Source organism: Camelus dromedarius, unplaced genomic scaffold (genome assembly GCF_036321535.1).
Source record: "Camelus dromedarius isolate mCamDro1 unplaced genomic scaffold, mCamDro1.pat HAP1_SCAFFOLD_179, whole genome shotgun sequence".
In the NCBI taxonomy this organism is placed as follows: domain Eukaryota; kingdom Metazoa; phylum Chordata; class Mammalia; order Artiodactyla; family Camelidae; genus Camelus; species Camelus dromedarius.
In genome coordinates, this window is record NW_026989756.1 from 3,240,935 (window position 1) to 3,255,811 (window position 14,877).

General features: G+C 36.3%; 1 long non-coding RNA gene across 1 annotated transcript in view; it reads right to left on the reverse strand.

Moving 5' to 3' along the window:
• Positions 1 to 13,278, reverse strand: part of LOC135320540 (uncharacterized) — a 46,492-nt gene extending 33,214 nt beyond the window's left edge. Inside the window, exon 1 of the long non-coding RNA XR_010379717.1 lies at positions 12,899 to 13,278. This is a non-coding gene — a long non-coding RNA (uncharacterized LOC135320540). The remainder of the gene's footprint in view (positions 1 to 12,898) is intronic.
• Between the last annotated feature and the right edge of the window lie 1,599 nt (positions 13,279 to 14,877).

The following is a 14,877-nucleotide window of genomic DNA, read 5'->3' on the forward strand; positions in this document are numbered from 1 at the left end:
AGTTAAATTTTTAAAATATATTTTAATTTTTTACATTCTACAATCACTTTTGACTTTTGGAATTAATATAAGATAGAGACAGGTAGGCAGACAAAACCAAACACTAAATGATAGTATTTTCTTCTAGGAAGTTAAATTTTGTTTATAATTATTCCAGGGGGAAAAAAAAAAACTTCCTAAGACAGTGGAAACTACTGATAACTTTTAAAAACTAAGTCAGTTTATGCGAGTCATGCCTCCTTTCATAAGCATGTCATTATTAACAGGAAGTTTGTTGGCTGTGATTTATTCTGTGTTCCTATTTTACAGGTTTATTTAATGCTTTTGGTGAAAATCATGACAGCCACATAGATTTTAAGGAGATATCCTGTGGGTTATCAGCTTGTTGCAGAGGACCTCTGGCTGAAAGACAGAAATGTAAGTGTGTTAAACATCACAAAATTTGGAAGCTATACAGAGAAAAATATTAGCATCCATTCATGTAAAAAATCATCTGATTAAGGCTTGAATTTTCATCCCTTTGGCAAATAGCAATCTCTTGCTGAGGTTTTACTGAGGTCAGTGTAAAGGTTCAATCATCTATTCTTTTTTACTGTGGAGTAATTTAAGATCTTTGTTATTAATAATGGTTGATTTTCCAGATGAATGTACAATTCATGATAAATGAACTACATCATTCATGATGTGTTTGAAAATGTTAAGCATATAGAAAATATTTTCTGGTAGTCTATATAGAAAATTTGTCTTGCTTAACTTGAATTCCAACTTATTTTCTAGCACTGTGTATATTGATATTAGCAAAATTAAATTTATGATAAAACAATTTTATTAAATACTAAATTTACCTTTTAAACCTAGCTAAAATATTATAGCGTAATTTATAAGCATATTACATTAATAAATCTTAACCATATTTGGTTAGGAAAATGCAGCAGTTTACATTTAATTGGAACCTAATTCTTATATATTCACTAAGGTCATTATCTCTGCATATTTCTAAAATACAGCTTCACAAATACTGCGTATTTTGGGTATGATACTTATTAGTTCAATATTCTTTAGTAATGTTGTACTGTGATGTACTCAGTTAATTTAATAGCATAATTAATACATAATTATTACACACACGGGTGTGTGAAGTAGATAATTATTTAATCTTAAAAATTTAGATTTCTTTTATCTTCCCTGATAGTATACCATTACTCTAACCTGGCTTTGTGATAGATTATTTGTTCACATTAAAGTTCTGGTATTAAAGAGGCTGAAGTCTTTGTTTCTCAATTGAGGTTAATTATTGTCTTAAATTTTTTTTTAATTTATTTTTTGCCAGTGGACTAGTGGAAGTTAACCAACTAGACTAACTAGCAATTTTGCTGATATTGATGTTAATTAGCAAAGTGCTGATATTTCGGATTTTTAGCTTGTTGTATATAAACTTCATTGAAGATTTGAGATTGTTCTTAGGCAAAAATATTGGGTGCACATTAATTACACTGGAGAGGCAAAATCTTTATACAGTCATCTCTCATTATCTGCTGAGGATTGGTTCTGAGACCCCCTCAGATACCAAATCCATGGATGCTCAAGTCCTTATGTAAAATGGCATAGTATTTGCATATAACCTATGCACATCCTCCTGTATACTTTCAATCATCTCTAGGTTACTTGTAATACCTAATACAATGTAATTATTTGTAAATACAATGTAAATGATATGTAAATAGTTGTCAGTGAATAGCAAATTCAAGTTTTGCTTTTGAGAACTTTCTGGGAAAATTCATATATATATATTTATATAATTTTTGACCTATTGTTTATACCTGTGAATGCAGAACCAATGGATACAGGGGGCTGACTGTACCAGCTTTTTGTTGATTCTTAATGTAGATGGAATATTTTCAACATTGTAAGAATCAACTCTGAAGTGATCAGTTTTAAATATTAGAAATTAATTTAAAAGCTTGAATTACCTTCTCAAAATCTGTGAGATATTGTATAGTAACTTGGCCCTTCTTTTTCAGTTTGCAAGAAATTTAACTTTAGATTTAGGTGAAGGATAGAGTTCTCTAAGCTGGCTAATGATATAAGGAGAGAGACTTGTGAAGTGTACAGGAATTCCTACAAGTTCAAAGGACTTTAATGACACAATCTCCTCCAAATAAGAACTTAATCCAGAATGTAATTGTTTGAGGAACTAAGTAATTTTACTAGGGCGGCTTGTAATAAAATGTATTATACTTCAGAATATGAAAGTAATTTCCCTCCATAAGAGTTTCTTTTCTTTAGTTTGCTTCAAGGTATTTGATGTTGACGGTGATGGAGTTCTCTCTAGGGTTGAACTGAGAGACACGTGGTTGCACATTTAGAGGTCTGGAAGGACAACTGCACCAATGATACCCTGGTAAAGTCTGATTTTATACATCTTCTTGAATGTAAACTTCCAACAGGAACATAGAGTGAATAATTTTTTAAAACAGGTTGAGAAAAAGATTTCTTACTACTTCTAGGTTCTATATTATGCTACTCAAAATATTCATAGCCAAAGATGCAAAATTGGGAAGAGAATTTGCCTTAGAAAATTTAATAAGCTGAATGTATTATATTAAAAAAATGAAACCACTGGAAAATTGTCATAAATTTTTAAGGCAAACAAGCCATCTATTTCTGTAATTAAAAAAAGAAAAAAAAAGTTGACCGAAAATACTTTATACTTCAGCTACTGGCTAATAAAAATGATACCTTCTCTATCCTAACTACTGATTTGGGTTTCTGGTTTTAAAGGAATTACATGTGGATGTATCCAACATTGTAGAAGACACATAGAATGCACATGACACCACAAAGGTGAGTCTAGCAGAGACTAATTTATTCTTTTCTAAAAATACATTATATTCTGAATTGCTATACATACCTTACGTATACATACTTGAATCTCTTCTACATCATCCCTGCTAAATGCTTATTTGGACCTGTGGTTACAATACCTCCAAGTTGTCCCTAAGGAAAGCCCATTCCACCTTTAAACAACTCCATTAAGTGTTATTTACATAAAAACATTATATTTTATAAGCTAGGCATTTTATAAAAATTAAGTAGAGACAGCCCTTGACATCTGTAGTTTATAATCTTTACTTCTCCCATTTTAATACATTATGGTAAAACAAAGCTTATATTGAGCAAAAGAAGCCACAGAATAAAAGAACACATTGTACAATTCAATTTATATGAAGTTCTAGAACAGAGACAACTCATGTTAATAATTGTTACAATAGTGATTTTGGAGATGGGTCATTTAACTGGGAAGGACCATAGGATATCTGGGATGATGGAAATTATTTTTTATCTCAATCTGGGTGGTGTATATAGTTTTAAAATTTTTTTTTTCAATAATATTGGTGAGGGTCTGTTCTAAGTTTTTTAATAGCAGCCAGAATAAGTGTATAATAGCAGAAACAAGCATGTACTTTACAAAGAATAAAGCCTTGAATTTTTTTTAGTTTCACAACATTTATTAAAGATATTATAATAGGTTTGCCTTAATGTCTATGTATCCCTGTGAAACTGAAGATAATCCATATATGTGAGACACATATGAGTTAATTTGACCCTTTGTATTCAAATGTTGACATGTACCAAGTAGCAGATGGTAGGATGTAGACCATAGTGGTCTTATACAGGCTTAGAAAAATAAGTAACTTTTTTTTTCAATCACAAATCCAGAAGAAATCATCATAGTCTTATTAACTGACACTCAACATAAATAAATAAAAGAAATGAATTTTTCAGGGCTTGATCTTTGTTTGGCAACTCAGATAACCGTCTTCATTTACTTTTCTGCCCAAAACTAAGGTAGCCATTTCTATTTGGTATATATGAAAACAGAAACATAGGAAAGTTTCTGTTAGGAAATACCTTATGTAGAGATACAATTTCCATTGCCTTTTTTCTGGGTGTTTGATAAGTATGGAGGTTATCATCGCTGTCTATTTTTATGTAAGACCGTGTTTCTTTTTATGGCTGTACTTTTGAACATTAAAAAAAAAGATCATTTAGCTGCTCCATCTCCGTGTAACCATAATAATGAAATGGTAAAAATTTAGAATAGAATTTGGACCTTTCAACCAAACCTATTACCCATATTCACTGGTGAATAGACTGTGACAATATTACCCATTATTTTGTACCATTACATTGGTATTAATATACTTTTATGGAAGTTGCATCATGAAAGCCAATAATTACCATCATAGTGCTTTAAAATCTTTTCTTATAATACATGGTATTATATATTGAATGAATACATGAATATCATTAATAATAAATATTAAATATCATTAAATAATAAATCATTAGATAATAAAAATATAATTAATAAAAGCTAAGGACATTATTATTCATCTAGGATTGTTAAGGTGATTGTTCAAAACATGAAGTAAGAAGCATTTGGTTATATTTTTGCCTGCCAAGAAATATTGTCTACTGTATATAAATGTAATTTTTGGTACACTTTGACACCAAAAAAAAAAAAATACTGCTTTATTCAACTTGTGAAAGTAATGTTAAATTTTATTTTGAGGAAATGTTAATATAGATACTCATTTATTATATATATTTAGTTTTTTTAAATCTCTTAAGAAGTCTAATAATATTGCCAGATGTTTTAAAGAAGATCTTAGAAAATTGTTAGGGTCAAAGGGCATAATCCAGAGAGTTTGGAAAGATGCTTTCAAAGTTAGTAAATAGTCCTTTTTCTCTAACCAGAACCTTTTGTGGGTTCTGTTAGTAAACTTCACCTTGAACCAGAAGATACTGTGAGTTATTTCCCAGGTCTTACTGGAGGAAGAAGATTTTTGGTGATAAATTGCCCACGTTGTGACTGACTACTTCAGAGTTTGGTTACTTTTGAACTTATTCTTGCTGGCCTACTTTCAGATGAACACATAGCATCTACGTTAAATCATTAGTTTTCTTTCAGACAAATTACCATTGCAAGTTTAATAAAACAGATTTTATTCAAATAATATAAGAAGATGAAGATTTAAGATATTCTTAAATATTGTTTCTCTTTCAGAATGGCCATCTTAACTCTAGAGGAATATCATATCTGGAGTGTGAAAAATGTTCTTGCCAATGAGTTTTTGAATCTACTTTTCCAGGTATGTTTAAGGTAAATGACAGAGACCGAGGGCAGTGGTACCAGTAGTTCTACATCTTTTCCATTATGTAGTAGTTAGACAACTAGACTACAAAACCATATATTGTCAAAAGAACTGCATTAACCTGTACACCACCTGCAGATGGTAAGTTAGAGCGTGCATACTTCTCAGAGTCACAATGTGCATGATAGGAAAGTAGAGTATAGCTGATAATGTTTATCTTAATAACTCATAATAGAGCAGATTGTAGACACATAGAAAAGAATTTAAAATGTAAAAGCCATTATAATTTGCTATTTTTCTTTACTTTTTTTTTTTTTTTAAGACCCTTCCTAACAAGTAAGGCAGTGTGGACAGAGACAAAGATCATAAGTCGGCAGCTGTAAATTTTTCACAAAGTATACAATCTTTCCAGTTAGGAGGTTATTTTAGATGCAAATCTGTTTCTTAATTTTCTTTTATTCTTTCTTTCTTTCTTTTTTTTTTCTTTTTTTTAATTTAATTCTTTAGAAGGTCCAAAAAAGATTGAAGGAGAAAGGAGGAAAAAAAGCTGTCGGGGTGAACATGAAATCATAAAACTTGCCAGATTTTAACTATTTTCCAGTTAAAGTAGTTCTCTTTGCTCCAATTTAAAGAAACAACTTATAGTTTCCCATTTTTCATAGTTCTTCATAAATATATGTTGATTTAATAGTATTTTACAGGGTGTGAGTAGGGACAGACTGGAAGTTCAAGATTTGTAAATACTGACAGGTATATATAGAATAGATAAACAAGTTTATACTGTATAGCACAGGGAAATATATTCAAAATTTTGTAGTAGCTCATAGGGAAAAAATATGAAAACAAATACACATATATTCGTAAAGTACTGAAAAATTGTGCTGTACACCAGAAATTGACACAACATTGTAAACAGACTATAACTCAGTAAAAAAATAAAAACAAGATAAAACTGTTAGAACACTATAAAAAAAGTAGTATTTTAGATTTTTCTTATTTTATTCTCCTTTTCTTATAAAAGCACCCCTATGAAGATCAATAAGGCTTGATATCTTTATATCTATCATGATCCTCCATTGTAAATACAGAGTAACCTGCCTGTGACACAGCTATGTTAGAATAAATGAAAATTGGACTCTTCCTGACAGCTAATAATTAATGTATATTTAAAGCATATGAAATCTGATAAGTCTATGATACCCATTTAAATCAATCAGTTGCTCCACTGTCAGTTATCAGCCAGGATCTAAGTTGATGTCTTTATAAAATATAAATACATATAAAAATAATATAAACCTACTATAAACAGAAATGACTTGCTTAGTAATATGAAAATTGAGCAGCTATTTTTATCTCATTTAAAATGATGTCCTCAATTACTTTAAGTTATCATTAATTATATAAACATTTTGACCACTTAAGTTTGTGTCTGAGTCACCTTGCAGCTCTTACATAGCAAAGCATTTTGAACTTTTATATTGCCTTTCCTATTTTCTCATGTTTATCAGGGACTTGCATAGGCACTATTTTTTCTAGGACTCTATAAACAGATGTATGCCTGAGATTTTCTTTTGTGTCTGTGTTTCTAGCATTATATTACTGACAGATTTTTTTGTTGGTTATCAATCTAAATTTTTTTCTTGGTATATATAGTCCTTTCAGCCCTTTCAAATATATATATATGTAGTCAGTTTACAATGTGTCAATTTCTGGTGTATAGCGCAATGCTTCAGTCATACATGAACATACATATATTAATTTTCATTCTTTTTCACCATAAGTTACTACAAAACAGTATTGGATATAGTTCCCTGTGCTATACAGTATGAACTTGTTTATAAATTGGGAGTTTGAGATTTGCAGGTACTAAATATTAACATTACATTTTATGATGCTTAATTTATCCCATATTCAGACATGCTTTTAAAACTTAATTTTCACTTAATATATAAGTAATCAGACTTACTCTAAATTGTTTTATTTTCTGTCTGTTTCTAAAATAGAATTAGCTAGTAAATTCAGCGATAAAAGCTTGAATTATACTTTTATTTTATTTGCCAAGATCCCACTCCTGGCTGACCATTTTGGGTATTTAAGTATAAAGTAAGTAAATGTCAGTAGAATTAGGAAACCATTCCTGTGGTAATATTATTTTCAGTCCTTTCAAATAAACTCAGTGCCCAATATTTTGCAGAGGAAGCATTCTAAACATGATCAGGATCTTCTATCTTGTACGTTTGTCAGAAAGCGTCAAATGTTAAACAGTTTGATAAACAGAATAGTGCACCACACTGACCCCTACCTATATCCATGCTCTAATCCTGAAATCTGTGAATATGTTATTTTACATGGCAAAGGGGATTTTGCAGATGTATCAGGTTAAGGACTCTGAGACAGGGAGATTAGCCTGGATTATCTACATGGGCCTAGTCTAACAACAGGAGTCCTTAAAAATTGAAAATCTTTCCCAGCTGTGGTCAGAAAGATAAGACTTTGGAAGAAGGATTAGAAAGCTGTAAAGCTGTTAGCTTTGAAGATAGAGGAAGGGCCATGGGTAAAGAAATGTGGGTGAACTCTAGAAGCTGGAAAAGACAAGGAAATATATTCTTCCTTTGACCTACAGGGCATACAGCCCTGCTGACATCTTGATTTTTAGCCAAATGATACCTGTTCCTGACTTGACCTACAGAACCATAAAATAATAAGTTTGTGTTGCTTTAAGCTGCAAAATTTGTGATAATTTGTTACAGCAGTGATAAAAATAAATATAGGGGAGGTAATCCAAATTTATGGATTGGAGGGCTCAGCATTTTAAAGATGTCAGTTCCCCTTCAACTGATTCAAAGATTTATATGTGCACATCAAAATCCCCAACAGTTAATTGTTGTTACTGTTTTTTTGTAGAACTTGACAAGCTGATTCTAAATACATAGAGAAGCGTGAAGGGCCAACAATAGCCAAGATGATATTAAAGAACAATGTTAAAGGACTTATAAAACAATATTAAGTCTATGTGATAACTACCTAAAGTTAGACATATAGACCAATGGAACAGCATTGAATTAAACCCTGTACCATACATGAACAGTAACTTTAGATAGATTATAAATCTAATATATTTGAAACATAAAGCAAAGCATCTGGGGGAGGGTAAAGCTCAGGTGGAATGTGTGCTTAGCATGCATAAGGTCTTGGGTTCAACTCCCAGTACCTCCATTAAAATAAATAACCTAATCCCCCACCAAAATAAAGCATCAAGAAAATAGTGTAGGAGATATTTTAATGACTTTGAAGTGGCAAAGAATTCTTAAACCGGACAAAGCATGAAACATAAAAGAAGAGTTTTAAGTTGGACTTCAGTAAAATTAAGAATTATTTTTATCAAGAGATACCATTAAGAAAGTGAAAAGCTAAGCCACATGGTGGGAAAATATATTTGCTATACCTATATCCAACAAAAGACTTGTATCTAGGGCATATAAAGAACAAAAACCAGTGGAGAAAAAGGCAGAACCTCAATATTAAAATATGCAAAATAATTGAACAGGTGCTTCACACACACACAAAAAAATCCACATAAGCTATGAAAAGGGGCTGACCTCTTTAGTAATAATGGAAATACGTACTAAAACCACACTTGGAACACCATTAGACATCCACTAGAATAGTTAGTTGTTAAGTGATATGAAGCATTGGTGAGGGCAACAAGCAATGGGGACTCTTACACATGGCCAGTGGGAATATAAATTCTTACAAATACTTTGGAAATAGGCTTTTTGAATGAAAGTTATATGTGTGTGTGTGTGTGTGTATATATGTACACACACACACATACACATACACACACACCCACACCCTATTACCAAGGGTAACCCATATGTGTACCCTTCAGAAACTTCTACATCTGAGCACCAAAGGACATCCAGAAAATTCTCATAATCACTATTTGTTATACCCCCACATAGAAAATGACCCAAACACTTGTCAACAATAAATACATAACCATAAGTGGTGGCACATGCATACAAGTTGTATACTTTAAAGCAATAAAAAATATACTAGTTTACAGAAAACACTAGTGGATGAATCTTACATAATGTTGAGTGGAAAGTACGGGACCAAAAATTTCAAAAGCAAAAAAACCAATCCATGGTGGCTGAATTTAGGATGGTGAATCCATCAAAGGGGTGCCGTAGTAACTGGGAAGAAACCCAAATTGGAACAGCAATGTCCTGTTTCTTGACTGGATGAAGGTTACATAGATGTGTTTACTTTGTGAAAAATCATTGAGCTGTATACTTAAGATGTGTTCACATTTAAGCATGTATATTATATTTGCATTTTTTTAAAAAAAGTTTGCTTGCAAAAAAAGATATCCAAAGCCCAAGTATTTATCAGTAGGAGAATGGATAAAACAAATGATAGTATATTCAAACAATGGAATACTACTCAACAATAAAAAAGAAACAACTACTGATACAAGGATGAACCTCAAAAGCCTAATTTATACATTTCATTGTCAGGTAAATTTTAACTCAGAAGGTAAACAAAACTGTAAACAGGCATGTGCCCTGGGGGGAGGGGTGCTGTAGCCTTTGTCTCCTCAGACCTGTGCCATTACTGGCACATCTCGCAAGAAGAGAGGCAGGGCTCAGCCACAGCTACCATCTCCTCCTGTGCATAGTGCCTGGGCGGGGTCGGGGCTGAGGCCTGAATCTGCACGTGGGGGCTACACAACCTCCTAGGCAGGACTGAGACTTGTTTATAGCCCGAGGCAAAGAGGATCTTTCTACCCTGACACCTCAGAGAACTTGTGCTGCCAAGAGAAACAAGGAGCTAAGATTTGGCACAGAGCATAGGTGGGGCTGTTCCGCAGTCTTCCCCGAGCCCACCTACAGACCGCCTACCCAAGGCAGAGCAGGCAGCTGCACAGAGCAGCAGAGTGACCAGCACGAGGAGGAACACAGCACCTGACCACGGTGCTGGGACGGGGTGTGATCTGCCCACCTGCCTCCCCCTGATCACAGCATCTGACTGTGGCATCAGGAGGGGGAGTGACCTGCCCGCCCACCGGGTAAGAGCTCAGCTCCTGACCTTGTGTTAGGAGGGGACACAATCTGCTAGCCAACAGCCACTGAGAGCAGCACAGATGAGGGCGCCAACAGAAGGCCTATGAAACAGCAAGCTGAGTTCGCGAAGCAGGGTGAAGATACAAAGACCTGTCGATCAAATCATTAAGGGCACACCATCTCCAGGTTAAGTAGGTAACTGATACTCCTTAAGCCACGGTGCCAGAGAGATATGAGCAATGTGAAGAAGCAGAGAAACCACTCCCAATTAAAAGATCATGAGAAATCCCCTGAAAGCATGATCAAGGAAATAGACATTGATGGCCTACTAGATCAAGGTTTCCAAAAAAGAGTGATCAAAGTACTGAAGGAACTAAAAAAAATAGTGTTTAGGGATATAAAATATGTCAAAAATGAAATAGAAACTATAGAGAAGAACCAAGTAGAATTAGTAAACTCATTGTCTGAGATGAGAGCTGACCTAAAGGCTGTGCAAAGCAGACTAGAAAATACAGAAGAACAAGTATGTGATCTAGAAGACAGGACAACAGGAAGCACCCAATCAGAACAGCTGAGAGAAAAACAAATAAAAAACAATGAAAACAATATACGGGACCTTTGGGGTAATATAAAGTGTGCCAATCTATGCATAATAGGAGTTCCAGAAGGGGAAAAAGAACAAAGGGGATTGAAAAGGTATGGGAAGGACTCATGACTGAAAACTTCCCAAACCTAAAGAAGGAATCATATCCAAGCACAGGAGGCTCAGATGGTCCCAAACAGGAAGAACCCAAACAGACCCACACCAAGGCACATCCTAATCAAGATAGCCAGAGTCAAGGATAAAGAAATGATCCTAAAGGAATCAAGAGAAAAACAGAGTGAGTTACAAGGGAACCCCCATAAGGTTTTCAGCTGATTTCTCTACACTATTTACAACAGCTAAGACATGGAAACGACCTAAAATTTCCATCAACAGATGACTGGATAAAGATGTGGTATATTTATATGATGGGATACTATTCAGCCACAAAAACTGACAACATAACGCCATTTGCAGAGACATGGATGCTCCTGGAGAATGTTATTCTAGGTGGAGCAGAACAGAAAGAGAAAGAGGAATACCATATGAGATCACTCATGTGTGGAATCTTAAATATATGCAATGTCTTGTGGTAACTCACAGCAAAAAAAAAAAAAGTGACGAATGTATGTACGTTCATGTATAAATGAAAAATTGTGCTCTACACTGGAATTTGTCATAACATTGTAAAATGACTATTACTCAATAAAAAATGTTTAAAAATAAGTAAAATAAAATATAACCTTTAAAATACTGTATAATGAGAGGTGTGATGTTCTAGTATCTGTTCTAAGAAGTACGTTAGACACACATAAGAATAACCAATGGTCAGAAAGATCACATGTTACCAGCTACCACCCCATGCAAATTAATGGCATTTAGGAGATATTCATATATGTGTGTACATATGTAAAATATGTATTAGTATATATGTAAATCAAATAAAATATTATAATCTAATGTAAAATCATATCAGCAAAACCACTGTGCTGACATAAGTATCTTGGTGTAAATAGATTACAATTTTTTATTGAGTTGTCATAATGGGAATATTGTGAACCAAGTGGAAGTTGTAAAAAAAAGTCATCCAAAAAAAAAAAAAAATCCTGACTACATGAAAAGATGCACAGTTACTATAAGGCCTCTCCCCTTATTTACTATCAGTGTGATAAAGTCTCTTGGAATAAGTTAGGAGAATTAAAAACTCTTAACAAGACACAAAAATGCACTCTCTGTTAAAGAAAATAAACCAAAAGAAAAAACAAATGAATGGACAATTAAGATCCTACAGATAAAAATACCAATTTTTATGGGAAATATAGCCTTAAAAAATGAGATTATATTCTCATTTCACCTTTTGAATAAAGATATACAAAATTTAGCTGAATACCTTCGTATTTTGCACTTACGAAGAAAAAATGTATTTGCAATGAAAAAACAGCCATTATCCTGCCTTTTGAGTATTCTAAAGTTTTAGGTTTGAATATATTTCATCTTAAATGGCCTTAAGCACTATGCAGTGGTTGGTTTTTTAAAAATACCACTGTGTGTGGAACTTCTAAAAGTGATTCAAAAAATTTATATTTTTGTAATAATTTAGTAATGGCCCGGATATTATTTTTAACAAGACTACTCACCATGGAATGGTGCAAGGTTTTTTCGATGAGTTTATATTCACACATGTTGAAGATTGTCACTATATTATGAGAAAATGTCAACCATGGCAGTATTTTGACTTGAAAACGAGATAAGCTGAGAAGCATATTTTAAGTATAAAATAAATGATTGCATGCCTTTAAAGACAAGAAAGTAAAAGCACGATAAACTCTGACTTTGACACACTTAAAATATAAAAATTAACATAATGTGATTTACACACTTCTCTTTAACTCTTTCAGTACTTTCTCAGCCCCTTTCCCATTACACCTGCGTCCCCGCTCCTGACCCGCGGTGTACACACCCCCGATCACACGGGGGAGCGGGGACACTCACACCTGCATCCCCGCTCCTGACCCGCGGTGTACACACCCCTGATCACACGGGGGAGGTGGACCCGGGCGGTGAGGACCAGGGGCGCGGACACTCACCGGCTCCCTGCGGGCGAGGAGAATAGTCGAAGCGGGCCCGCCAGCGCACCCGTCCCCTCCTGCCCAGCCGGCCGGGGCCCCAGCTCGGTCAGGTCCACACACACCCCGGCAGGAAGCGGGCGCAGGCAGTGGGAAACCGGCGTAACTTCAGACAGTGGGCGGGGAGCGTCCTCCTCCCGCGGACACGCAGGCAGCGCTGTCCTGGAGCCTCCTTGGCGCCGCCCGCTCAGTCCTGAGGAAAACAAGCTCCGCCCCCAGGGAAGATGCTGGCTGCTGACGCGGACTGCGTATGCGCACCGCCACCTAAGACACGCTGGCTTCGCGCGCCCCCTGCAGGTCCTCGAGGGCGGTGCAGGATACTCAGAACTCACTGTAGAACACATGACCCCTCCCAGCCAGGATGCTAATTCACTGGAAATCTCAGTGCCCTGGCCTCTTTGTTGATGGCACTGGCGATGCGCTCATCCAGCCATGCCTGCTCTCTTGCCTGGCACATGCCTCAGTCTTTGGAATCCCGCCTGAATCAGATTCTGTTCTGGAGGAAGGACAGGTGCAGAAGAATCTCAGAATTCCAGACTTAGAAGGTGATCAGGAACCCAAACTCAACTCTGTCAACTCCCTGGGGTCCCCTGAGGAGTCTGGTTTTCTCAGAACCATCTGCCCTGTGTCAGGAGCAGACCAAGCCTCAGGTAGCTTAGAGAGGCTATCATGCAGCACATGCTTTGGACGGTTCTCAGTTCTGACCTGCATGATTTTGAGACCCTTTTGTAACTCCTAACACTGTTTTCTCATACCTATAGTGATGGTTACTGACGACTGAGTTAATCCTCTTACAATGCTGAGGTGCTATTGTTCCTTGGAAAACAGAATATTTTGAAGGGATCAACTTTTTATCACTTCCCCCTAATTAAGTATGTTTTTAAAATTAGAAATGTTTCAGGGAGCACTCAGGTCCTCCTCTTGCACCAGTTCCTGGTGTTGGCAGTTTCTGCTCTGAGCTCCAGATCCTGATCCTTCCGGTGGTCTATGGTGATGCCAGTGTGTGCATGCTCTTCCTTGTGCACCGGTGTGGAAAGGAGACAGCCCTTCCCCTACATGAGGCTGCAACATTCTGACACTCAAAGCAGGCACAATGAAGAATCAGCTAGAGCCCCCGGTACCAGCTGTCCCAGGTAGAAACATCACCTTCACCACAGTGTTCCTGTGCTCCTATCAGGCCTTCACTACTCCCAGCAGGCCATGCATGAGCAGTGTGACAGGTGACTGCCTGTCCCAGCACAGCATGGTGGTGATGATCCCACCTTATCTGTTTGTCTTTGGAGTGTCCCCACACCTCTCTGAGCTTCACTTTGCTCTTCTCACAGGCAGGGTTGTACAGGCATGAACCTCACAGTGTTATGATAGGTAGTCATGGTAGCTGCTCACCCAGTGGCAGGCTCTGCCGAGAAGGCTGCTGGGAGTGCTGTGTGTCTTCACACTTGTCCTTCACTCTCCCCAATGAAAACAGTCTTGGCCTTATCCTTCCCTGGCCTGTGGCCTTTCTGTGTTTGCAAAAGAACATGGAAACAATCTGTTTGCAAAGAAGTTTTGAGGTTCTGTCCATCTGGTCCAGGAAATGCTGACTCTGCTAGATGTGCTGTTGGGAGGGCTCTCATGGGAGAGGCTTGGGCAGGACTTCCCTTGGCAATAAGCTGCCCCACCCAGGCCTTTCCATGATCCAGACTCCTGGGACCAGGGTGCAAATCCCCAGCTCCCCACTTGTCAACAATGTGACCTGGGCAACTTTCTCAAACCCAAGCTTTGTCCACCCAAGGTCATCAGAGATGGGGGATAACAGGATGTCCTGCACAGAGTGTCTGTGCAGATTAAGTGAGGTAGAACAGACAGAACAGTGGTGGGGCCTGGCCCATTGGTTGGCAGAAGGGAGCTCACCATGTGCAGCAATTTCCGCGGGTCACCCAGCAATCTGCCCAGAGGCT